At 41.3% G+C, this 24,268-nt stretch overlaps 1 long non-coding RNA gene across 1 annotated transcript in view; it reads left to right on the forward strand.

Moving 5' to 3' along the window:
• The first annotated feature begins 226 nt into the window (after window positions 1-226).
• Window positions 227-24,268, forward strand: part of LOC147340483 (uncharacterized) — a 58,053-nt gene continuing 34,011 nt past the window's right edge. The window contains exon 1 of the long non-coding RNA XR_015158896.1: window positions 227-341. This is a non-coding gene — a long non-coding RNA (uncharacterized LOC147340483). The remainder of the gene's footprint in view (window positions 342-24,268) is intronic.

Genomic DNA, 24,268 nt, shown 5'->3' on the forward strand with positions numbered 1-24,268 from the left:
TATTAACAGTGGAACTTATTTATGTATACGAGGCTCTGCCCCTGGGAGTTCTATTCTGTTCTAGAGACCCAGTACAAGAATATTTAAATCACGGTGGCATTAAACACGTTTTAATATCTGATAGGGCCAGTTTCTGCTCAGTGCACATTTTGTTTTTTCCCCTTTCAGGAATGTGCTGGGCCGGCAGCAGGGGGCGGGGTTGCGCCTCCTCCGCGGCTCTGGTTCCAGTGGAGCTTCAAGGACGCAGAGATGGAAATATCCCAGGCTGCTCTCGGCTCGCGCGCGGCATCCGACAAGGCGGCGGCGGGGGCGATGACTTCTTTCTGATGCTGCTGGACCCGGTGGGTGGAGACGTAGATAACGAGGACGCTGGTCGAGGCGCAGGGCCCGTGTGCAGGGGGGCAGGCCGCGATGGGCCCAGTGCTCCTGGGGTCGAAAGCGGCGCGAACCCTGAGGGCCGCCCTGCGAAGGGCCCCAGCTGCCTGTCGGCTATCCCCGCCCCAGGCCTGGGCCCTGCCAGAGGCCTTCAGGGGCACAGTCACCATTCACACCCAAAACCTGCTGTCTTGCTTGGAGAACAGCGTCCTCACCCTGGCCACACCCTGACCGCCAGCCTGGGCCACCTTTTTGCCACATCCTTGCCAACCTTTGTTATTTCTGTTCTTTTTGATGATAGCCATTCTCACAGGTGAGGTAAATACCTCATTGTGGTTTTGATTTGAGTTTCCCTGATGATTAACGATGCTGAACATCTTTATGTGTGCCTGTTGGTCATCTGCATTCCCTCTTTGGAAAAATGTCTATTCAGTTCTTCTTCCCATTCTTAAATCAGAGCACTTTTGTTTGTTTGTTTTGATGTTAAGTCATTTGAGCTGTTTATATATGTTGGGTATTAACCTTTTATTGGCTGTGTCAATTGCAAATATCTTCTTCCATTCAGTAGCTTTTGTTGTTGTTTATCGTTTCCTTTGTTGTGCAAAAGCGTTTAAGTTTAATTAGGCCCCATTGGTTTATTTGTGCTTTAGTTTCCTTTGCTTTAGGAGAGGGATCCAAAACATTATTGTGATTTATGTCAAAGAGGGTTCTGCCTATGTATTCCTCTAGGAGTGTTAATAGTATTCAGTCTTCATTTGGATCTTTAATCCACTTTGAGTTTATTTTTGGATATGGTATTAGAGAATGTTCTAATTTGATTCTTTTACATGTAGCTCTCCCGTTTTCCCAGCACCACTTGTTGAAGAGACTCTTTTCTCCATTGTGTCTTCTTGCATCCTTTGTCAAATATTAATTGACCATAAGTGTGTGGATTTATTTCTGGGATCTCTATTCTATTTCATTGATGGATATGTCTAGTTTTGTGCTAGTACCATACTGTTTTGCTTACTATAGCATTGAAGTATAATCTGAAGCCAAAGAGGATGATTCCTCCAGCAGTATTCTTCTTTCTCAAGACTGTTTTGGCTATTCAGAAATACCATGTCTTCTTTTTTTCATTAAACTGTAGTTAATTTGCAATAATGTGTCATTTTCAGGTATACAGCAAAGTGATTTAGTTTTGTATATGTGCATACACATATACATATAAATCACTCTCTATATAACTATATATATATATATACACACATACACATATATGCTTTTCAGATTCTTTTCTAGTATAGATTATTACATGGTATTGAATATAGTTTCCTGTATTATACAGTAGGTCCTTTTGGCTTATTTTTTTTATGTAAAGTAGTGTGTATCTGTTAATCCCAAACACCTAAATTTTGCCTTCCCCCTCCTTTCCCATTCGGTAACCATATGATTGTTGACAAAGTCTGTGAGTCTATTTCTGTCTGATTCTACTATATGTGATATCATGTGGTATTTGTCTTTCTCTGACTTGTAGTACCTCATTTAGTATGATGAGCTCTAGGTCCATCCATTTTGCTGCAAATGGCATTATTTCATTCTTTTATATGGTAAGGAATGTTTCTTTATCTATATATTTGTATATATGCATATGTCTTTATATACGCCATGTCTTCTTTATCCACTAACCTGTCAAAGAACATTTAAGTTGCTTCCATAACTTGGCTATCATAAATAGTGCTGCTATGAACATTGGGGTGCATGCACCTTTTCAAATTAGAATTTTAGTCTTTTCCAGATATATGCCCATGAGTGGGATTGTTGGATTACGTGATAATTCTATTTTTAACTTTGTCAGGATACTACATAGTGTTTAATTTGTCAGAACACTACACAGTGTTCTTTTTAGTGGCTCCACAATGTACATTCACAGTGTCCTCTTTAGTGGCTGCACAATGTACATTCCCGCCAACAGTTTAGCAGGGTTCCCTTTCCTCCACACCTTCTCTACCATTTATTATTTGTAGATTTTTTGATGATGGCTATTCTGACTGGTGTGAGGTTACACTTTGTTGTAATTCCGATTTGCATTTCTCTAAGAATTAGTTATGCGAACCATCTTTTCATGTGCCTGTTGGTCTTCTGTATGTCTTTTTAGGGAAAATGTCTATTTAGGTCTTCTGCCCATTTTTTGGATTGGATTGTTCATTTTTTTTTAATATAGAGTTGGATGAGCTCTGTATATTGTAGAAATTAATCCCTTGTCAGTCACATCATTTTTAATATTTTCTCCCATTCTGTAAGTTGTCTTTTCATTCTGGACATGAATTTGAGCAAACTCTGAGAGAGCGTGAAGGACAGGGAAGCCTGGTGTGCTGCAGTCCGTGGGGTCACAAAGAGTCCATCATGACTTAGTGATTCAATGACAACAACAAATGGTCAATTAATCTATGATGAAGGAGGCAAGACTATACAATGATGAAAAGACATTTGATGTCTTTTCTTTGATGGTTTCCTTGCTGTGTAAAAACTTCTAAATTTTATTAGTTTCCATTTGTCTATTTTTGCTTTGCTTTCCTTTGCTTTAGGAGGGGAATCAGCCTCCCCCCACAAAAAAAATAAATAAAAGATTGCCGCGATTTATGTCAAAGAGTGTTTTGCCTATGATTTCCTCTAGGAAGTTTAATGTATCTGGTTTTCCATTTAGGTCTTTAATCCATTTTGAGTTTATCTTTGGACATAGTGTTAGAGAATGTTCTAATTTGATTCTGTTACATGTAGCTGTCCACTTTTCCCAGCACAACTTATTGAAAGTGAGTGTCTTTTCTTCATTGTATAGTCTTGCCTCCTCCACCATAGATTACTTGACCATGTGTTGTTGCTGAGTCACTAAGTTGAGTCCAACTCTTTGCGATCCCATGGACTGCATCATGCCAGTCTTCCCCACCGTTCAATATATCCCAGAGTTTGCTCAAATCCATGTCCACTGAGTCAGTGATGCTATCTAACCACCTTACCCTCTGTCACCCGCTTCTCCTTTTGCCCTCTATCTCTATCAGGATTAGTGTCTTTTCCATTGAGTTGGGTCTTTGCATCCACTGGCCAAAGTATTGTAGCTTCACCATTAGCATCAGTCCTTCCAATGAATATTCAGGGATGATTTCCTTTAGGATTGACTGATTTGATCTCCTTGTAGTCCAAGGGACTCTCAAGAGTCTCCTCCAGCACCACAATTGAAAGCATTAGTTCTTTGGTGTTCAACCTTCTTTATGGTCCAACTTTCATATCTGTACATGACTACTGGAAAAACCATAGTTTTGACTGTAGGAACCTTTGTCAGCAAAGAGATGTCTCTACTTTTTAATACACTGTCTATGTTATACAATGGAAGTGAGAAATAGATTTAAGGGACAAGATCTGATAGACAGAGTGCTTGATGAACTATGGATGGAGGCTCATGACACTGTACAGGGGACAGGGATCAAAACCATCCCCGAGAAAGAGAAATGCAAAAAAGCAAAATGGCTGTCTGAGGAGGCCTTACAAATAGCTGTGAAAAGAAGAGAAGTGAAAAGCAAAGGAGAAAAGGAAAGATATGCCCATTTCAATGCAGAGATCCAAAGAATAGCAAGGAGAGATAAGAAAACCTTCCTCAGCGATTAATGCAAAGAAATAGAGGAAAACACTAGGATGGGAAAGACAAGAGATCTCTTCAAGAAAATTAGAGATACCAAGGGAACATTTCATGCAAAGATGGGCTCAAAAAAGGACAGAAATGGTATGGACCTCACAGAAGCAGAAGATATTAAGAAGAGGTGGCAAGAATACACAGAAGAACTATACATAAAAGATCTTAACAACCCAGATAATCACGATGGTGTGATCACTCACCTGGAGCCAGACATCCTGGAATGTGAAGTCAAGTGGGCCTTAGGAAGCATCACTATGACCAAAGCTAGTGGAGGTGATGGAATTCCAGCTGAGCTATTTCAAATCCTGAAAGATGACGCTGTGAAAGTGCTGCACTCAATATGCCAGAAAATTTAGAAAACTCAGCAGTGGCCACAGGACTAGAAAAGGTCAGTTTTCATTCCAATCCCAAAGAAAGGCAATGCCAAAGAATGCTCAAACTACTGCACAATTGCACTCATCTCACACACTAGTAAAGTAATGCTCAAAAGTCTCCAAGCCAGGCTACAGCAATTCGTGAACCATGAACTTCCAGATGTTCAAGCTGGTTTTAGAAAAGGCAGAGGAACCAGAGATCAAATTGCCAACATCCATTGGATCATCAAAAAAGCAAAAGAGTTCCAGAAAAACATCTATTTCTGCTTTATTGACTATGCCAAAACCTTTGGCTGTGTGGATCACAATAAACTGTGGAAAATTCTGAAAGAGATGGGAATACCAGACCACCTGACCTGCCTCTTGAGAAACCCATATGCAGGTCAGGAAGCAACAGTTAGCACTGGACATGGAGCAACAGACTGGTTCCAAATAGTAAAAGGAGTATGTAGAGGCTGTATATTGTCACCCTGATTATTTAATTTATATGCAGAGTACATCATGAGAAACACTGGGCTGGATCAAGCACAAACTGGAATTAAAATTGCCAAGAGAAATATCAATAACCTCAGATATGTAGATGACACCACCCTTATGGCAGAAAATGAAGAAGAATTAAAGAGCCTCTTGATGAAAGTGAAAGAGGAGAGTGAGAAAGTTGGCTTAAAGCTCAACATTCAGAAAACTAAGATCATGGCATCCAGTCCCATCAATTCATGGCAAATAGATGGGGAAACAGTGGCTGACTCTTTTTTGTGGGGGGCTCCAAAATAACTTGCCGGGAGCCGGCATATTGCATATTGAGTGCATATTGCATATTGAGTGCAGCACTTTTCAGGATCTGGAATAGCTCAACTGGAATTCTATCACTGCCGGTAGCCAGCATGAGGAACTCTGCCCATGACAAAGGTCATGAGGAAGGAGGCTCGGCATACGCAAAGGCGGGATCGAGCTTCAGGAGTCCCCCTGGAAATTCTCGAGCATATACCCCCAAAACCAGAGTCTGCCTACTTTCTGCTTTGTGCTTTCACCTACACCTCTGACTTTACGGGGGGGCTGTCCCCCACTACCTCTCTGAAAAAAGAGTTAGCTTACAGCTCCAGTTAACAATTCCTGGGTGTGACAGTGTTTAACCTACAAACTCCTTTGGAAATCCTCTAGCCTGCCTGAATAGGTTTTTCCGGACACATGTGATTGTTCAGAGCCTCCCAACTGTGAGAGGCAGGAGATGTTCTAAACTGTCTAAACACAGATTCTTTTGAGTAGTTAAAAGATTGATTAGAAATTGTATTGGTGAAGGGATTTTCACTTGTTGGGCCAATGTTTGCTGCTAAGTTTCCATATCCCTTACCTGCTGTGTCCCTGGCAGTGTATTGATTAATATAATTGGTGTAAGTAGTAGCTTTAATGTTTGTAACCTGGGACCCTTGAGTTAATTCTTTTTCTTGTTATAGCCCACCACACCTTTGCTCTGTAGGAATGCAACTTTATCTAATGCTTTTGGAGGGTGGCTCCTGACCAATCACCTTTAGAGAAAAATAAGTTTTCTGAAGAAAAGGTCTTAAAATGTTAACAGGCCTCCGGGCCAGAAGATGATGCAAATCACCTAAGCTTTTGCATATGATAAGTTTGCAGGAAGAAAGCCTGGTTTGCTGCAAGACTCTACCCCTTCCCCCATTATCCTCTATGCATAACTTAAGGTATAAAAACTACTTTGAAAAATAAAGTGCGGGCCTTGTTCACCGAAACTTGGTCTCACCATGTCGTTCTTTCTCTTACCTTCTGGCTGAATTATTCAGCCTCTTTTCTCCACTGAATTTCCTCACTGAGCTATCCTTATTTCAGCCTCTTTTCTTCACTGAATTTTACTGAGCTATCCTCATTCTATTACTCTTTATATCCTTAATTAACATTTAATTAAGCAATTGTTTCCTGATCTTCGCCTACGCCGTCTCTCCTTCGAATACCCTGGATCAGCCGGGGCTGGTCCCCGGCAATAACTGCAGATGGTGATTGCAGAAACATGAAATTAAAAGAAGCTTACTCCTTGGAAGGGAAGTTATGACCAAGATAGACAGCATATTAAAAAGCAGAGACATTACTTTGTCAACAAAGGTCCATCTAGTCAAGGCTATGGTTTTTCCGGTAGTCATGTATGGATGTGAGAGTTGGACTATAAAGAAAGCTGAGCGCAAAAGAATTGAGGTTTTTGAACTGTGGTCTTGGAGAAGACTCTTGAGAGTCCCTTGGACTGCAAGGAGATCCGATCCGTCCATCCTAAAGGAGATCAGTCCTGGGTGTTCACTTGAAGGACTGATGTTGAAGCTTAAACTCCAGTATTTTGGCCACCTGATGCAAAGAGCTGACTCATTTGAAAAGACCCTCATGTTGGGAAAGATTGAAGGCAGGAGGAGAAGGGGACGACAGAGGATGAGATGGCTGGATAGCATCACTGACTCAATGGACATGAGTTTGGGTAAACTCCGGGAGTTGGTGATGGACAGGGAGGCCTGGTGTGCTGCGGTTCATGGGGTCACAAAGAGTTGGACATGAAGGAGTGACTGAACTGAACTGAACTAGGTTTGTCACAGCTTTCCTTCCAAGGACCAAGCATCTTTTAATTTCATGGCTGCAGTCACTGTCTGTATCATTTTGGAGCCCAAGAAAAGAAAATCTGTCACTGCTTTCACCTTTCCCCCTTCTATTTGCCATGATGTGATAGAAGTGCATGCCATGATCTTAGTTTTTTTGAATGAGTTTTTTTTTTTTTTTTTTGAGGTTTAAGTCAGCTTTACACTCTCCTCTTTCACTTTCATCAGGAGGCTCTTTAGTTCCTCTTCACTTTCTGCTATTAAGAGTAGTATTATCTGCATATCTGAGGTTGTTGATATAGGTGACTGGTTTTATCTCTGGGATTTCTATTGTTATCCCATGGTCTGTATTTCTGTTTTGGTGCCAGTACTATACTGTTTTGGTTACTGTAGCTTTGTAGTGTATTGTGAAGTCAGGAAGCCTGATTCCTCTAGCTCCATTTTTCTTTCTCAAGATTGCTTTGACTGTTCTGGGTCTTTTGTTTTCATCCAAACAATTTGTAAACATTTTTGTTCTATTTCCATGAAAAATATTATTGTAATTTGGTAGAGATGGCATCGAATCTGTTAGTCAGTTTGGGTAGTGTAGTCGTTTTCCCAATATTGATTAATCCACTCCAAGAACATGGTATATCTCTCCACCTTTTTGTGTCATCTTTGATTTCGTTTATCAATCCTTATAGTTTTCTGAGTACAGGTCTTTTGCCTCCTTAGGTATGTTTTCTTCTTAGGTATTTTTATTATATTTTTAATGTGATGTAAAGTGGGATCGTTTCCGTAATTTCTCTTTCTGATCATTCGTCATTAGTGTATAAGAATGCAAGAAATTTTGGTGTATTCATTTTATATCTGGCAGATTTACCAAATTCAGTGATAAACTCTGGTAGTGTTCTGGTAGCATCTTTATGATTTTCCATAGTTAATATCATCTCATTTACAAACAATGACAATTTCACTTTTTTCCCCCATTTTTGATTCCTTTTATTTCTTTCTCTTCTCTGATTGCCATGGCTAGACTTCAAAACTGGTTTGAGTGGTAGTGGCGAGTGTGGCCATCTCTGTCTTGTTCCTGGTCTTAGACAAAATGCTTTCAGTTTTTTGCCGTTGAGACTGATGTTTGCTGTGGGTTTGTCTTTTATGTCCTTTATTATGTTGAGGTAGGTTCCCTCTGTGCTCACTTTCTGGAGAGTTTTTAATCATAAATGGTGTTGAATTTTGTTGAACATTTTTCTGTATCTGTTGAGGTGATCATATGGTATTTGTTCTTCCGTTTGTTAATGTGGTGTATCACATTGATTGATTTCCATATACTGAAGAATCTGCGCATCCCTGGGATAAATCCCACTTGATCATGGTGTATAATTCTTTTAATGTGTTGTTGATATATGTTCTAGAGAGGCTTTTTATCATAAATGGATGTTGAATTTTGTCCAAAGCTTTTTCTGCAGATACTGAGATGATCATAGGGCTCTTACTCTTCATTTTGTTACTGGGGTGGTATATCACAGTGATTTTTTTTTTTTGTGGATAATGAAAATTCCTGGCACCCCTAGGACAAATCCTAATTGATCATGATTTATGATCTAATGCATTACTGAATTTGCTTGACTAGTATTTTGTTGAGAATATCTTCCTCTGCAGTTTTTGGGAATGGTTTCAGATGGATCAATATCAAGTCTTCTCTAAATGCTTGGTAGGATTCACCTTTGAAGCCTGGGTCCTTATTTTGTGAGAGTTTTAAATTTCTGATTCAATTTTAGTATTGGTAACTGGTGTGTTTTTATTTTCTATTTCTTCGTGGTTCAGTCTTAGGAGATAGTACCTTTCTAAGACTTTGTCTTCCTCTTCTATGTTGTCCATTTTATTGGTGTATAGTTGCTCATTGTAGTGTCTTATTGTCCTTTGTATTTTGTAGTCTTGGTTGTAGCTTCTTTTCTATTTCTGATTTTACTGATGTGGGCCCTCTCCCTTTTTTTCTTCATGTGTCTGGCTCAACATTTATCGATTTTATTTATGTTTTCAAAGAACCAGCTTTTAATGTTAACACTAGTGACCTTTTCTACTGGCTTCTTTTTAGCTTCTAGATCATTTATGTCTGCCCTGATCTTTATGATTTCTTTCTTTCTACTATCTTTGGGTTTTGTTTGCTCTTCTTTCTCTAGTTGGTTTAGCTGTAAGGTTTGGTGGTTTATATTAGTTTTTTTTTTTTTTTTTTTGTCTCCTGAGGTAAGTTTGTGTCACTAAAAACTTCCATAATAGAACTGTTTCTGCTATGTCCCATACATTTTGGATCGCCATGTTTTCATTTTCAGTTGTCTCTAGATATTTTTTAGTTTCCTCTTTAATCTCTTCAATATCCATTGGGTGTTTTGTAACAGAATGTTTTAGCCTTCATGTGATTCTGTTGTATTTTCTCCAGTTTTTTTGTTTGTTTTGGTAGTTGATTTCTAGTCTCAGAGCTCTGTGGTAAGAAAAGATGTTTGTATGATTAAATTTTTCTTAAATTTACTGAGGCTTCCTTGTGGCCTAGCTTGTGATCTCTTATAGAGAATGGTTCATATTCATATAAAAAAGAATGTGTAATCTCTTGCTTTCAGATGGAATGTGGGCACTCTCTCTCTATGTGTGTGTGTGTGTATGTGTGTGTGTATATATATATATATATATATATATATATATATATATATATGAGAAAGCAATGGCACCCCACTCCAGTACTCTTGCCTGGAGAATCCCATGGATGGAGGAGCCTGGTAGGCTGCAGTCCATGGGGTTGCTAAGAGTCAGACAGCACTGGGTGGCTTCACTTTCACTTTTCATTTTCATGCATTGGAGAAGGAAATCGCAACCCACTCCAGTGGTCTTGCCTGGAGAATCCCAGGGACGGGGGAGCCGGATGGGCTGCCGTCTATGGGGTTGCACAGAGTCGGACACGACTGAAGCGACTTAGCAGCATATGACAAGATAAAATTAAGAGCATTTAATATGTAATGTGTTAATTCAGGCCTGTGTTTTCTTATTCATTTTCTGTCTGGATGATGTGGGGTTGATGTAAGTGGGGTGTTAGAGTGTCTTAGCATTATTGTGTTAGCATTGATTTTTCCTTTTATTTCTGTTAGTATTTGTCTCATATATCCAGGTGCTCCTTTTTGGGTGTATATATTTGCAATTGTTATATCTTCTTGTTGGATTCATGCTTTGAGCATTATGTAGTGTCCTTCTTTGCCTCTTGTAGCAGTCTAAAGTACATATTGCCTGATATAAGTATGGCTTCTCCAATTAATTTTTAAAAATTTTCCATTTGTTGGAATACCTTTTTCAATCACCTCACTTTCAGCCGGTATGTGTCTCTAGATCTGAAGTAAGTTTCTTGTAGGCAGTATATATCCAGGTCTTGTTTCTGATCTAGTCAGCCATTCTGTCTTTGGTTGGAGCATTTAATCCGTTTATATCTAAGGTAATTATAGATAAGTGTGTTTTTCTCACCATTTTGTTAATTGTTTGGCATTTGTTTTCTTTTTTTGTCTTTTGTTCACTTCTCTTTTGGTTTGATGACTATAGTTAGTGTTATGTTTCTATTATTTTTTGTATTTATATCTGTTATACATTTTTGGCTTCCAGTTATCATGAGGCTTTTTTATATCAGTCCATATATATACATGATTGTTTTAATTTGCTGATCTCTTAATTTTAAACACAGTTTAGAAACCCTGCATTTGTACTCTCCTCCCCTCACCATGACTGTTTTTGAAGTCATATTTTGCATCTAACTGCTTTGTGGATACCTTAACTGCTTACGGGGGAGACAGTAGATTTTACTCTTTTTTTTTTCTTTTCTAATTCCTTTTAACCTTCCTACCAACTTTGTGTGGATAATTGCCTACCTTTACAGTATGTTTGTCTTTATCAGTGAGCTTTTTCATTTCCTCATTGTTTCCAGTTGTGGCCTTTTCTTTTTTCTTAGAGATGTTCCTTTACCATTTGTTGTAAATCTGGTTTAGTGGCAGTGAATTCTTTTAGGTTTTGCTTGTCTATAAAGCTTTTGATTTCTCCATCAAATCTGAACAAGAGCCTTGCTCAGGAGAGTAATTCTCGGTTGTATTCTAGGTGGTGGTTTTCTCTTTCCTCAGTTTAAATGTATAGGGCCACTCTTGTCTGGCTTGCAGACTTTCAGCTGAAAAATCAGGTGATAGCCTTATGGGAGATTCCTTGTTTCTTATTTCTTGCATTCCCCTTGCATCTTTTAACATTTTCTCTTTATCTTTAATGTTTTTCATTTTGATTACAATTTGTCTTGGTGTGATTTATTCTCCTTAGGATAATCCTCTAAGGGACTTCCTGCAACTCCTGGACTTGGGTGGCTTTTTGCTTCCTCATGTTATGAAAGTTTTCAGCTATTATCTCTTCAATTATTATCTCAGGCCCTTTGTCTCACTTTTCCTTGTGTGGCCTGCATAATGTGAATATTAGTGCACTATTCCAGAGGTCTACTAAAGTGCCTTCATTTCTTTTTGTTCTTTGTTGTTGTTGTTGTCATCCAGCGGTAGTGATTTTCAGTACTCTGTCTTCCAGCACACTGGTCCATTCTGCAACATTTAGTCTACTGTTGATTCCTACAGTAGGTATGAATCCTACTGTAAAAAATTCCTAAGTTATTTTTTATTTCACTTTTATTCTTTATATTTTCTAACTTTTGTTAAAAACTTGTGACTTCTTATCCTTTGCATTCATTCTTCTGAATTTTTTTGCTATCTTATTATCATTACTATGAACTCTTTTTCATGTAGATTGCCTATCTCCACTTCACTTAGTTCTTCTTCTGGGGTTTTATATTTTTCCTTCATCTGGAACATATTCTTCTGCTGCCTCATTTTGCCCAAGTTGCCATTTGTGTTTTCATATATGTGGTAAGTAGCTACATTTCTTGATCTTGGAGAAGTGGCCTTATGTAGGAGAAATCTTATGTGTCTCAGCCATGTACTCCCCTCTCAGCACTCGTGTCTTATGATCTAGGGGTTCCCCCTAATGGGGCTGCACATGTCCTTCTGTTGTCACAGGCTGACTACATAGATGGTCTGGTAGGCTTGTTTGACCCCAAGTCCTGTTGGTTATGATGGCCTGCTTTGTGCAGATGGTGCTGGTTGCTATTCATCAGAACTTGGTCACAAGTGCTTGGCTGTGGAGCCCAAGGTGGCTCTGGGGCCAGTGCTGACTCGCTGGTGAATGGAATCAGGATCCCAAAGACTTTAGGGTTGTTTGCACCCAAGGGCAAGTGAAGTCATATCCTGAGGACCGTATTGGACTACTACTGGCAGGCAGGAGTCTGGTTATAGGCCCAGGGATCTCAGAACTCATTTCAAATCTTTGCTGGATGAGGGAGTCCTGACAGAGTGGGATTTGGGGTCCAGGAAGTCCTACACTTTGTGTTGGCCTGATAGTGGACAGAGCCAGGACCCAGCTGTCCCCAGGTTATGGTCTGGCCTACTATTGTCAGACTCAGTCTGCAGGATCGTAATTTTCTTGTTTCTGGTGTCTGCTCCTTTGTGGGTGTGGATGCTCTAGAGGCTAGTGCAGGCTTCCTGGAGCAAAGGGCCAATGCCTGTCCACTGATGAGTGGAACTAGGTCTTAGTCCTGTGGAGGACAAGGCCATGCTTTGGGGCATGTTTAGATGACACTATGGAAGTCTTTAGACATCCTCTCTGCTGATGAGGTATTGTGTCCCCATTCAGTTTGCTTTTTGGCCTGATGTGAACCATGCTAAAGCTGAAACTCCAGTACTTTGGCCACCTCATGCGAAGAGTTGACTCATTGGAAAAGACTCTGATGCTGGGAGGGATTGGGGGCGGGAGGAGAAGGGAACAACAGAGGATGAGATGGCTGGATGGCATCACTGACTCGATGGACGTGAGTCTGGGTGAACTCCGGGAGTTGGTGATGGACAGGGAGGCCTGACGTGCTGTGATTCATGGGCTCGCAAAGAGTCGGACACGACTGAGCGATTGAACTGAACTGAACTGAACCATCACTGTTGCCTACAGGCTACTGGGTGGGACTAGGTCTTGGAGCTAATGAATCAAGGTGAAGGTGGAAGCCACCAGCAGCAGTGTTCAAGTAGTTTACTGTTCCTAAATATGTCTGTCACCAGTGTCCATGTCTGAAGTGTGAGCCATAACTGAACCCTGCCTCTCCAGGAGACTCCCCAAGAGAAGCAGGTAGTTCTGGCCTAGGCTCCTGCCAAATTACTGCTTTTGCCCTAGGTCCCTATGTGCATAATATTTTGTGTGCACCTTTTAAGAGTAAAGTCTTTATTTCTCCCAGTCCTGTGGGGTCCTGTAATTAAGCCCCACTGGCCTTCAAAGCCAGATCTTTTTTTTTTAATCTCATCTTTCCAGTGATGAACCCCTGGGCTGAGGAGCCTGATGGGGGGGCTCAGAACTCTCTGTCCTGTGGGGAAAACTCTGCAATATATTGTTGTTATTGTCCAGTTTGAGGGCTGCCCACTTGGGACATATGGGATTTGATTATATTGCCAGTTCACCCCTACTATGCATCCCCTTGTGGTTACTTCTTTGTCTCTTGTTGTAGAAGGTATTTTCTGGAAGGTTCCAGTCCATTTCATTAATTGTTGTTCTGCAGATAGTTGTGATTTTAGTTTGCTCATAAGAGGCAGTGAGCTCAGAGACTTTCTACACTGACAACATGGCTACCCTCTCCAATCATCTGTTGATGGGCCCCTGGATTGCATTGATTCCTTGGCTATTGTAAATAGTGCTGCTATGAACATTTGGGTACATGAACCTTTTCAAAATAGTATTTCACTTTTTTTTCTTCCATATATACCCACAAGTGGATTTGCTAGATCATACAGTAGTTCTATTTTCAGTTTTTAGAGGTATCTCCACACTGTGTCCCAACAGTGACTGCACCAGTTTGCATTCCCATCAACTATGCTGAAGGATTCCCTTTCCTCCACACCCTCTGTAGGACTTATTGTTTGTAGATTTTTGGATGATAGCCATTCTGACCAGTGTGAGGTGATACTTTGTAGTTTTGATTTGCATTTCTCTAGTAATTAGTGATGTTGAGCACTTTTTCATGTGGTATTTTGCCATTTGTATATTTTCCTTCAAGAAAGGTCTATTTAGATCTTTCATCCATTTTTGGGGGGGCTGGGTATTCAGTTGTAGGAGATGTTTGTATACTTTGAAGGTTAATCCATTTTCAGTAGCTTTGTGGCAAGGATTTTCTCCCATTCTGAGGGCCGTCTTTTCATTTTGCTTATGGTTTCCTTTGCTATGCAAAGGTTTTTGTAGGCTTAATCAGATATCACCAATCAAAATTTATTTTTATTTTCTTTACTCTATGATGTGGGTCAAAAAAGATCTTGCTGTAATTTATGTCAGAGTGTCGTGCCTACGTTTTTCTCTAAGAATTTTATAGTATCTGGTCATACATGTAAGTCTTTAATCCACTTTGACTTTATCCTTGTGTAGCATGTTAGGGACTGTTCTTATTTCATTCTTTTACATGTAGGTGTCCAGATTCCCCACCACCATTTATTGAAGAGAGATTATTTTCTTCATTGTTAATTCCTGCTCCATTTGTCATAGATTAGGTGACCAGAGGTGAATGGGTTTATCTCTGGATTTTTTATCCTGTTCCATTGGTCTATACTTCTGTTTTGAGGCCAACATCATGCTGTTTTGATTAGTGTAGCTTTGTCCTGGACTCTGAAGTTATGGGGCCTGATTTTTCCAGCTCCAATTTTCTTTCCTAAGATTCTTGTGTCTATTCAGGGTCTTTTGTGCTTCCATACACATTTCTAAAAAGTATTATAATTCTTAGAAAACTGCCATTGCTAATTTGATAAGGAATGCCTTGAATCCATAGATTGCTTTGGGTAGTATGGTCATTTCCCCAATATTGATTCATTCAATCCAAGGAGATGGTATATGTGCAAAGAAATAGAGAAAAGCAAGAGAATGAGAAAGATTAGAGATCCCTTCAAGAAAATTGGAGATATCAAAGGAACATTTCATGCAAGGATGGGCATGATAAAGGACAGAAACGGTAAGGACCTAAAAGAAGCAGAAGAGATTAGGAAGAGGTGGCAAGAAAACACAGACAAACTAAACAAAAGAAGGTCTTAATGACCCAGATAACCAAGATGGGGCGGTCACTAACCTAGAGCCAGACATCATGGAGTGTGAGGTCACTTAGTGTGGTGTGTGGGCCTTAGGAAGCATTACTATGAACAAAGCTAGTGGAAGTGATGGACTTCCAGCTGAGCTATTTAAAATTCTAAAAGATGATGCTGTTAAAGTGCTGGACTAAATATGTCAGTAAATTTGGAAAACTCAGCAGTGGCCACAGAATTGGAAAAGATGAGGTTCATTCCAATCCCAAAGAAGGGCAATGCCAAAGAATGTTCAAACTACTGTACAATTGTGCTCATTTCACTTGCTGGCAAGGTAACCCTCAAAATCCTTAAAGCTAGGTTTCAGCAGGATATGAACCCCAGAATGTCCAGACGTCCAAGCTGGATTTTGAAGAGGCAGAAGAACCAGAGATCACATTGCCAACATTTGTTGGATCATGGAAAAAGCAAGGGAGTTTGAGAAAGAAATATCTACTTCTACTTCATTGCCTGCACTAAAGATTTGACTGTGTGGATCACAACAAACTGTGGAAAATACTTAAAGAGACGGATCACAGCCTTGTGATGGAGATGTGTATAACTTAATGAAACTATGAGTCGTGCCATACAGGGGCACCCAAGATGGATGGGTCATAGTGGAGACTTAGTGGAGAGTTCTGATAAAATGTGGTCCACTGGAGGAGGGAACAGCAAATCACTCCAGTATTCTTGCTTTGAGAGCCCCCATGAAGAGTATGAAAAGGCAAAGCGATATGACACTGGAAGAAGAGCCCCCCAGGTTGGAAGGCATCCAGTATGTTCCTGGGGATGAGGGGAACAATAGCTCCAGAAAGAATGAAGAGACTGAGCCAAAGTGGAAATGACACTTAGCTGTAGATGTGTCTGGTGGTTAAAGTAAAAAAAATCTGATGGTGTAAAGAAAAATATTGCCTAGGAATTTAGAATATTAGGCCCATGAATCAAGGTAAATTGGAAGTGGTCAAGCAGGAAATGGCAAGAGTGAGCACTAAAATGGTTGGAAATGGGCGAATTTAATTCAGATAACCATTACATCTACTACTGTGGGCAAGAATCCCTTAGAAGAAACGGAGTAGCCTTCCTAATCAACAAAAGAGTCTGAAATGGCGTACTCGAGTGCAATCTCAAAACAACAGAATAATCTTGGTTCATTTCCATGGTAAACCATTCAACATCACAGTAATTCAATTCTATGCCCCGTCGACTAATGCTGAAGAAGCTGAAATTGCTCAGTTCTGTAAGACCTTCTAGAACTAACACCCCGAAAAGATGTCCTATTTGTCCTATTCTAGGGGACTAGAATGCAAAAGTAGGAAGTCATGAGATACCATGAGTAACAGACGTCTAAGTTTGGCCTTGGAATACAAAATGAAGCAGGGCAAAGACTAACAGAGTTTTGTCAGAACACACTGGTAATAGCAAACACCCTCTTCCAACAACACAAGAGATGACTCTACGCATGGACATCACTAGATGATCAAAACCGAAATCAGATCGACTATATGCTTTGCAGTCAAAATTAGAGCAGCTGTATACAGTTAGCAAAAACAAGGCCTGGAGCTGACTGTGGCTCAGATCATGAGCTCCTTTTTGCAAAATTCAGGCTTAAATGGAAGAAAGTAGGGAAAACTGCAAAGCCATTCAGGTATGGCCTAAACCAAATCCTTTATGGTTATACAGTGGTGTTTACAAATAGATTAAAAAGATTAGATCTGGTAGACAGAGTGTCTGAAGAACTGTGGACGGAGGTTTGTAACACTGTAAAAGAGGAAGTGACCAAACTCATCCCAGGGAAAAAGAAATGTAAGAAGGCAGAGAAATTGTCTGAGGAGGCTTTACAAATAGTTGAGAAAAGAGGAGAAGCAAAAGTCAGGGGGGAAAAGTGAAAGATGCACCCAACTGAGTGCAAAGTTCCAGAGAATAGCAAGGAGAGATAAGAAAGCCTTCTTAAGTAAACGATGCAAAGAAATAGAGGAAAACAATAGCATGGGAAAAACTAGAGATCTCTCCAAGAAAATTAAAGATATGAAGGGAGTTTCATGCAATGACGAGCATGGTAAAAGACAGAAATGGTAAGGACCTAACAGAAGCAGGAGAGATTAAGGAGAGTTCCCAAGTATAAACAGAAGAACTATATAAAAAGCTCTTGATGATCCAGATAGTCATGATGGTGTGGTCACTCACCTAGAGCCAGACATCCAGGATTGTGAAGTCAAGTGATATCATATGCTCTAGGTCCATCCACGTTGCCTATTGACTGTAGGAGTTTAACAGCATCATCTTTTAGGATTTGAAGTAGCTCAGCTGGAATTCCATCACCTCCACTACCTTTGTTGGTCATAATGCTTCCTAAGGCCCTCCTGACTTCACAGTCCAGGGTATCTGGCTCTACGTGAGTGACCACAACACCATGGGTCATTGACTGATATCCGGGTCATTGAATTTTTTTTTTGTATAGTTTTTCTGTGTATTCTTTCCACCTCTTCTTAATATTTTCTGCTTCTGTTAATCCCATACCCAACTTCCAGATGTAGAAGCTAGATTTTGAAAATGAAGAGGAACCAGAGATCAAATTTCTGACATCCAATGGATCACAGAAAAAGCCAGTGAATTCCAGAAATGCATATACTTCTGCTTCATTGACTACACTAAAGCCTTTGACTGTATGGATCACAACAACCTTGGGAAAATTCTGAAAGAGATGAAATCCCAGACCACCTTACCTGTGTTGGGGATTTTCTCCCCAGGACTTGGAAGCGACGAACCTGAAAGAGGGACACTTGGACAGTCTCTTGCAAGGACTGACAAGTTTATTTCTGCAGTCAAGCTTTTTTATAGAAGCAGGAACAAAGAGCTTAAAGTATACGGTCAGCAGAGTGCATACGGAGTTAACACATAATCAGTAAAAACATTTCAAGGACAGCACGCTCTAAATGACTCATGGGCTTATCCCACAACCCGCTTTCACAAGTAACATCCCTATTAACTCTTGGCGCCAAGCATAACCAAAGGCAGGAGATGTTTTTCTGTCTGCAGTGCAAAGCCGGGTATTTCTGGCCCTTCACCATTTTCCCAAGGACTTTCTCCTTTTACGGCTATTTTGCACTACGCTTCCCAACAACCTGCCTCTTGAGAAACCGGCTACAGCTGGGACCAGACACAGAACAACAGACTGGTTCAAAATTGGGAAAGGAGTACGTCAAGGTTATATACTGTCACCCAGCTTATTTAAACTCCATGCAGAGTACATTATGCAAAATGCTGGGTTGGATGAAACTCAAGCCGGAATCAAGATTTCCGGGAGAAATAGCAATAACCTCAGATATGCAGATGACACCACCCTAATGGCAGTTTATTTTATGCAGGTCTTTTCCTTCTCGTGTTGCTCTTGCATAGAGAAAGAAGTTCCTTTAGCGTTTGTTGTAAATCTAGTTTGGTGGTGGTGAGTTCCCCTAACTTTTGCTTGTCTGTAAAGCTTTAGATTTCTCCATCAAATCTGAAGGAGAGTCTTGCTGGGTAGAGTATTCTTGGTTGTAGGTTCTTCCCTTTCATCACTTTAAATATATCATGCCAATCCCTTCTGGCTTGTACAATTTCTGTTGAGACATCAGCTGATAGCCTGATGGGAGTTTGCTTGTATGTTGTTTGTCATTTTTCCCTTGTTGCTTTTAATATTTTATCTTTGTCTTTAAATTCTGTCAGTTTGATTACTATGTGTCTTGTTGTGTTTCTCCTTGGGTTTATCCTGCCTGGAACTCTCTGTGCTTCATGGACTTGGTTGACTATTTCCTTTCCCATGCTAGGAAAGTTTTCAACTATTATCTCTTCAAATATTTTCTCAGGTCCTTTCTGTCTCTTCTCCATCTGAAACCCCTATATTATGAATATTGGTGCATTTAATGTTTTCCCAGAGGTCTCTTAGGCTGTCTTCATTTCTTCTCATTCGGTTTTCTTTACTCGGTTTTGCAGCAGTCATTTCCACCATTTTGTCTTCCAGGTCACTTCTCCGTTCTGCCTCAGCTATTCTGCTGTTGATTCCTTCCAGTGTATGGTTCTTCTGCTATTTTGTTCTTTAGTTCTTTTAGGTCTTTGGTAAACATTTCTTGAAAGTGAAAAGTGAAAGTGAAGTTGCTCAGTCGTGCCCGACTCTTTGCGACCCCATGGACTATAGCCTACCAGGCTCCTCCGTCCATGGGATTCTCCAGGCAAGAGTACTGGCGTGGGTTGCCATTTCCTTCTCCAGGAGATCTTCCCCACCCAGGGATCGAACCTGGGTCTCCCGCATTGCAGGCAGACGCTTTACCATCTGAGCCACCAGGGAAGCTCAGAGTGAAGTCGCTCAGTCGTGTCCGACTCTTTGCGACCCCATGGACTGTAGCCTATCAGGCCCCTCCGTCTATGGGATTTTCCAGGCAAGAGTGCTGAAGTGGATTGCCAGTTCCTTCTCCAGGGGATCTTCCCAACCCAGGAATCAAACCCGGGTCTCTCGCACTGCAGGCAGACGCTTTACTGTCTGAGCCACCAGGGGAGCCCACAAACACTTCTTGCATCTTCTCAATTCTTTTTCTGAGATCCTGGGTCATCCTCGCTAACATTATCCTGAATTCTTTTTCTGGAAGGTCGGCTATCTCCACTCCAGTTAGTTGTTTTTCTTGCAGTTTTGTCTTGTACCTTCACCTGGGATATAATTCTTTGCCTTTTCATTTTGATTAGCTTTCTGTGATTGCGGTTTTCCTTCATGAGCCTGTGGGACTGTAGTTCTTCTTGTTTCCTCTGTCTTCCCTCTGGTGCATGAGGCTAAATTGCTGTTGTGCAGTCCCTCAGTCATGTCCAACTCTTTGCGACCCCATGGACTGCAGCATGCCAGGCTTCTGTCTTTCACTGTCTCCTGCAGTTTGCTCAAACTCATGTCCATTGAGTCGGTGATACCATCCAATCATCTCATCCTCTGTCGTCCCCTTCTCCTCCTGCCCTCAATCTCTCCCAGCATCAGGGTCTTTTCCAATGAGTTGGCTCTTCAGATCAGGTGGCCAAAGTATTGGAACTTCAGCTTCAGCATCAGTCCTTCCAATGAATACTCAGGGTTCATTTCCTTTAGGATTGACTGGTTTGATCTCCTTGCTCTCCAAAGTACTCTCAACTTCCTGATGGGAGCGACTTGCAATGGGAAAAAACAGGATGCTGCTCTAGTGGACAGGGCCGTACTCAGTAAAACTTTAATTCACTTCTCTGTTGTGCTGATGGGTGGAGCTGTGCTCCCTCCCTTTTGGTTGTTTGTCCTGAGGTGACCCAGCCCTGTAGTCTACAGGCTCTATGGTAGGGCTGATGGTGACCTCCAAGGGGGCTTCTGTCAAGGGGCACTGCCAGGACTGCTGCTGCCAGGGCTTCAGTCCTGATGGTGAGCCAATGCTGACCCATACCTCTGCAGGAGACCCTCCAACATTAGCAGGTAAGTCTGGTTCAGTCTCCTCTGGGGTCACTGCTCTTTTCCTGGTCCTAGTGCACACAGAATTTTGTACGTGTGCTCCAAGAGTAGAGTCTGTTTTCCCCAGTCCTGTTGAAGTACGGCAATCAAATCCTGCTGGCCTTCAGACTCAGATTCCCTGGGGATTCCTAGGCCCTTTGCAGGACCCCCAGGCTGGGAAGCTGGATGTGGGGCTCACAACTTTGACAACACTGTGAGAATTTCTTTGGTATTACTGTTTTCCAGTTTGTGAGTCACCGACCGGGTGGGTATCAGATTTGCTTTTACTCAAGGTTGCACCCCTCCACCATCTTGGTGTGGCTTCTTCTTTGTCTTTGGATGTGGAGTATCTCTTCTGGTGGGTTCAGCATCCTCCTGTTGATGGTTGTTCTACAGCTAGTTGCAGTTGTGAGGTGCTCTCACAAGAAGAGATGTGTGTATGTCCATGTGTGCATGCATGGGTGCATATGTGTGATAGATTCAAGGGATTGGGTCTGGTAGGTAGAGTGCCTGAAGAACTAGGGACAGAAGTTTGTAACATTCATTGTATAGGAGGCAGTGACCAAAACCATCCCAAAGAAAAAGAAAAATGGCAAGGTGGTTGTCTGAGGAGGCTTTACAAATAGCTGAGGAATGAAGAGAAGTGAACAGGAAGGGAGAAAGGGAAAGTTATACCTAACTGAATGCAGATTTCCAGAGAAGAGCAAAGAGAGAGATGAAGGCCTTCTTAAATGAACAATGCGATGAAATAGGGGAAAACAAGATCAGGAAAAATGGAGATATCCAGGGACCATTTCAAACAAGGATGGGCACGATAAAAGACAGAAACGGTAAGGACCTAACAGAAGCAGAGGTGATTAAGAAGAGGAGGCAAGAATACACAGAAGAACTATACAGAAAAGGTCTTAATGACCTGGAAAACCATGATGGTGTGGGCACTCACCTAGAGCCAGACATCCTGGAATGTGCGGTCAAGTGGATTTTAGTCAAGTGGGCATTACTACGAACAAAGCTAGTGGAGGTGACAGAATTCCAGCTTGGAGCTATTTAAAATCCTAAAAGATGGTGCTGTTAAAGCACTGCACTCAATAGGTCAGCAACTTGGGAAAACTCCGTAGTGGCTACAAGACTGGAAAAGGTCACTTTCCATTCCAATCCCAAGGAAGGGGAATGCCAAAGCATGTTTAAACTGCCATACAGTTGAGCTCATTTCACTTTCTAGCAAGGTTATGCTCAAAATCCTTCAAACTTAGGCTTCCACCAAGAACTTCCACATGTACAAACTGGGTTTCAAAGAGGCAGAGGATCCAGAGATCAGATGGCCAACATTTGTTGGATCATGCAGAAAGCAAGGGAATTCCAGGGAAAAAAAATCTACTTCTGCTTCATTGCATACCCTAAAGTGCATGGATCCACAACAAACTGTGGAAAATTCTTAAAGGGATGGAGTACCAGATCGTCTTACCTGTCTCCTGAGAAACCTGTATGTGGGGTCAAGGAGCAACAGTTAGAACTGAACATGGAGCAACTCACTGGTTCAAAATTAGGAGAGGAGTGTGAAAAGATTGTATATTGTCACTCTGCTTATTTAGCTTATATGTAGATTGCATCATGCAAAAAGCCAGGCTGGGTGAATCACAAGCTGGAATCAAGATTGCTGGGGGAAATATCAACAACCTCAGATATGCAGGTGATACAACTGTAATGGCAGAAAGTGAAGAGGAACTAAAGAGCCTCTTGATAGACATCTCATAGGTGTAACAATCAATTTTAAGTCTCTAGCAAGTTAACTTCTATCACATACAAAAACACTATGCTTCAACTTCTCCCCCACACCCACCTCCCCCAGCCAACATTTTATGTTATTGATGTCACAGTTTACATCTTTCATATATGGTGGTGTAGTGTCAGACTTTATTTTCTGGGGCTCCAAAAACACTGCAGATGGTGACTGCAGCCATGAAATTAAAAGACGCTTACTCCTTGGAAGGAAAGTTATGACCAACCTAGACAGCATATTCAAAAGCAGAGACATTACTTTGCCAACAAAGGTCCGTCTAGTCAAGGCTATGGTTTTTCCTGTGGTCATGTATGGATGTGAGAGTTGGACTGTGAAGAAAGCTGAACACCAAAGAATTGATGCTTTTGAACTGTAGTGTTGGAGAAGACTCTTGAGAGTCCCTTGGACTGCAAGGAGATCCAACCAGTCCATTCTGAAGGAGATCAGCCCTGGGATTTCTTTGGAAGGAATGATGCTAAAGCTGAAACTCCAGTACTTTGGCCACCTCATGCAAAGTGTTGGCTCATCGGAAAAGACTCTGATGCTGGGAGGGATTGAGGGCAGGAGGAGAAGGGGACGACAGAGGATGAGATGGCTGGATGGCATCACTGACTCGATGGACGTGAGTCTGGGTGAACTCTGGGAGTTGGTGATGGACAAGGAGGCCTGGCGTGCTGCGATTCATGGGGTCGCAAAGAGTCGGACACGACTTAGCGACTGAACTGAACTGGACTGAATCCATTGACAAATTATAGTAGATTTTCACATCTCTGATATGTTTGCCTTTTAACTTCTATACTAGAGTTTAAAGTGATTTGTGCACCAGTATTACAGTGTTTGTTGGTGGTGGTGGTTAGTCACAAAGTCGTGTCCAATGCTTTTGCAACCGTATGGCCTGCAGTCCACTAGACTCCTCTGTCCATGGGCTTTTCCAGGCAAGGATACTGGAGTGGGTTGCCATGTCCTTCTCCATGGGATCTTCCCGACCCAGAGATTGAACCCATATCTCCTGCATTAGTAAGCACATTCTTGTTTGCTGAGCCACCAGTGGAGCCCCATTACAGTATTAGGCTTCTGAATTTGACTATATTCTTAACTCTACAGTGAGTTTTATGCTTTTTCATAAGTTGTCATGTTACTAATTAGCATCCCGTTGCTTCAGATTGAAAAACTCCCTTTTGTGTTTCTTGCAGGGCAGGTCTAGTCGTGGGGTATACGCCTGCAGTTTTTGTCTGTCTGGGAAGGGCTTTATCTCTTCTTCATCTCTGAGGAATGACTTTTCTGGGTAGAGTATTCTTATGAGGCAGTGTTTTTCTTTAGCACTTTAAATATACCTTCCCAGTCTCTCCTGGCCTGCAAGTTTTCTGCTGAGAAACCCCAACTGCTAGCCTTATGGGCATTCCCTTCATGGGAAGATTATTTTCCCTCTTTCTTCTTTCAAGATTTTTCTCTTGTCTTTGATTTCAGACATCCTTATTACAATATGTCTTGGAGAATATCTTTTCAGATTGCGTCTCTTGGGGGACTTACGAGATTCATAAACTTAGATGCCCAGATCTCTCCCCAGATTTGAGAAGTTCTCATCATTATTTCTTTAAATAAACTGTCTGCTCCTTTCTTCCTTTTCTCTCCTTCCAGGACTCCAGTCATGCATGGATTCTTTCTCTTAATGGTATCCAATAATTGACTTAGGCTATCTTTACCTGTTTCTTTCTCCTTTTTTCTTTTTTGATTCCTCTGGCTTGATAATTTCAGATAACCTGTCTTTGAGATCACTGGCTTTTTCTTCTGCTTGGTCGAGTCTGCTGTTGATGTTCTCTATTGCATTCTTCAGTTC

Source organism: Bos grunniens, chromosome X (genome assembly GCF_055505025.1).
Source record: "Bos grunniens cultivar Pamir isolate PY7600 chromosome X, Bosgru_T2T1.0, whole genome shotgun sequence".
Classification (NCBI taxonomy): domain Eukaryota; kingdom Metazoa; phylum Chordata; class Mammalia; order Artiodactyla; family Bovidae; genus Bos; species Bos grunniens.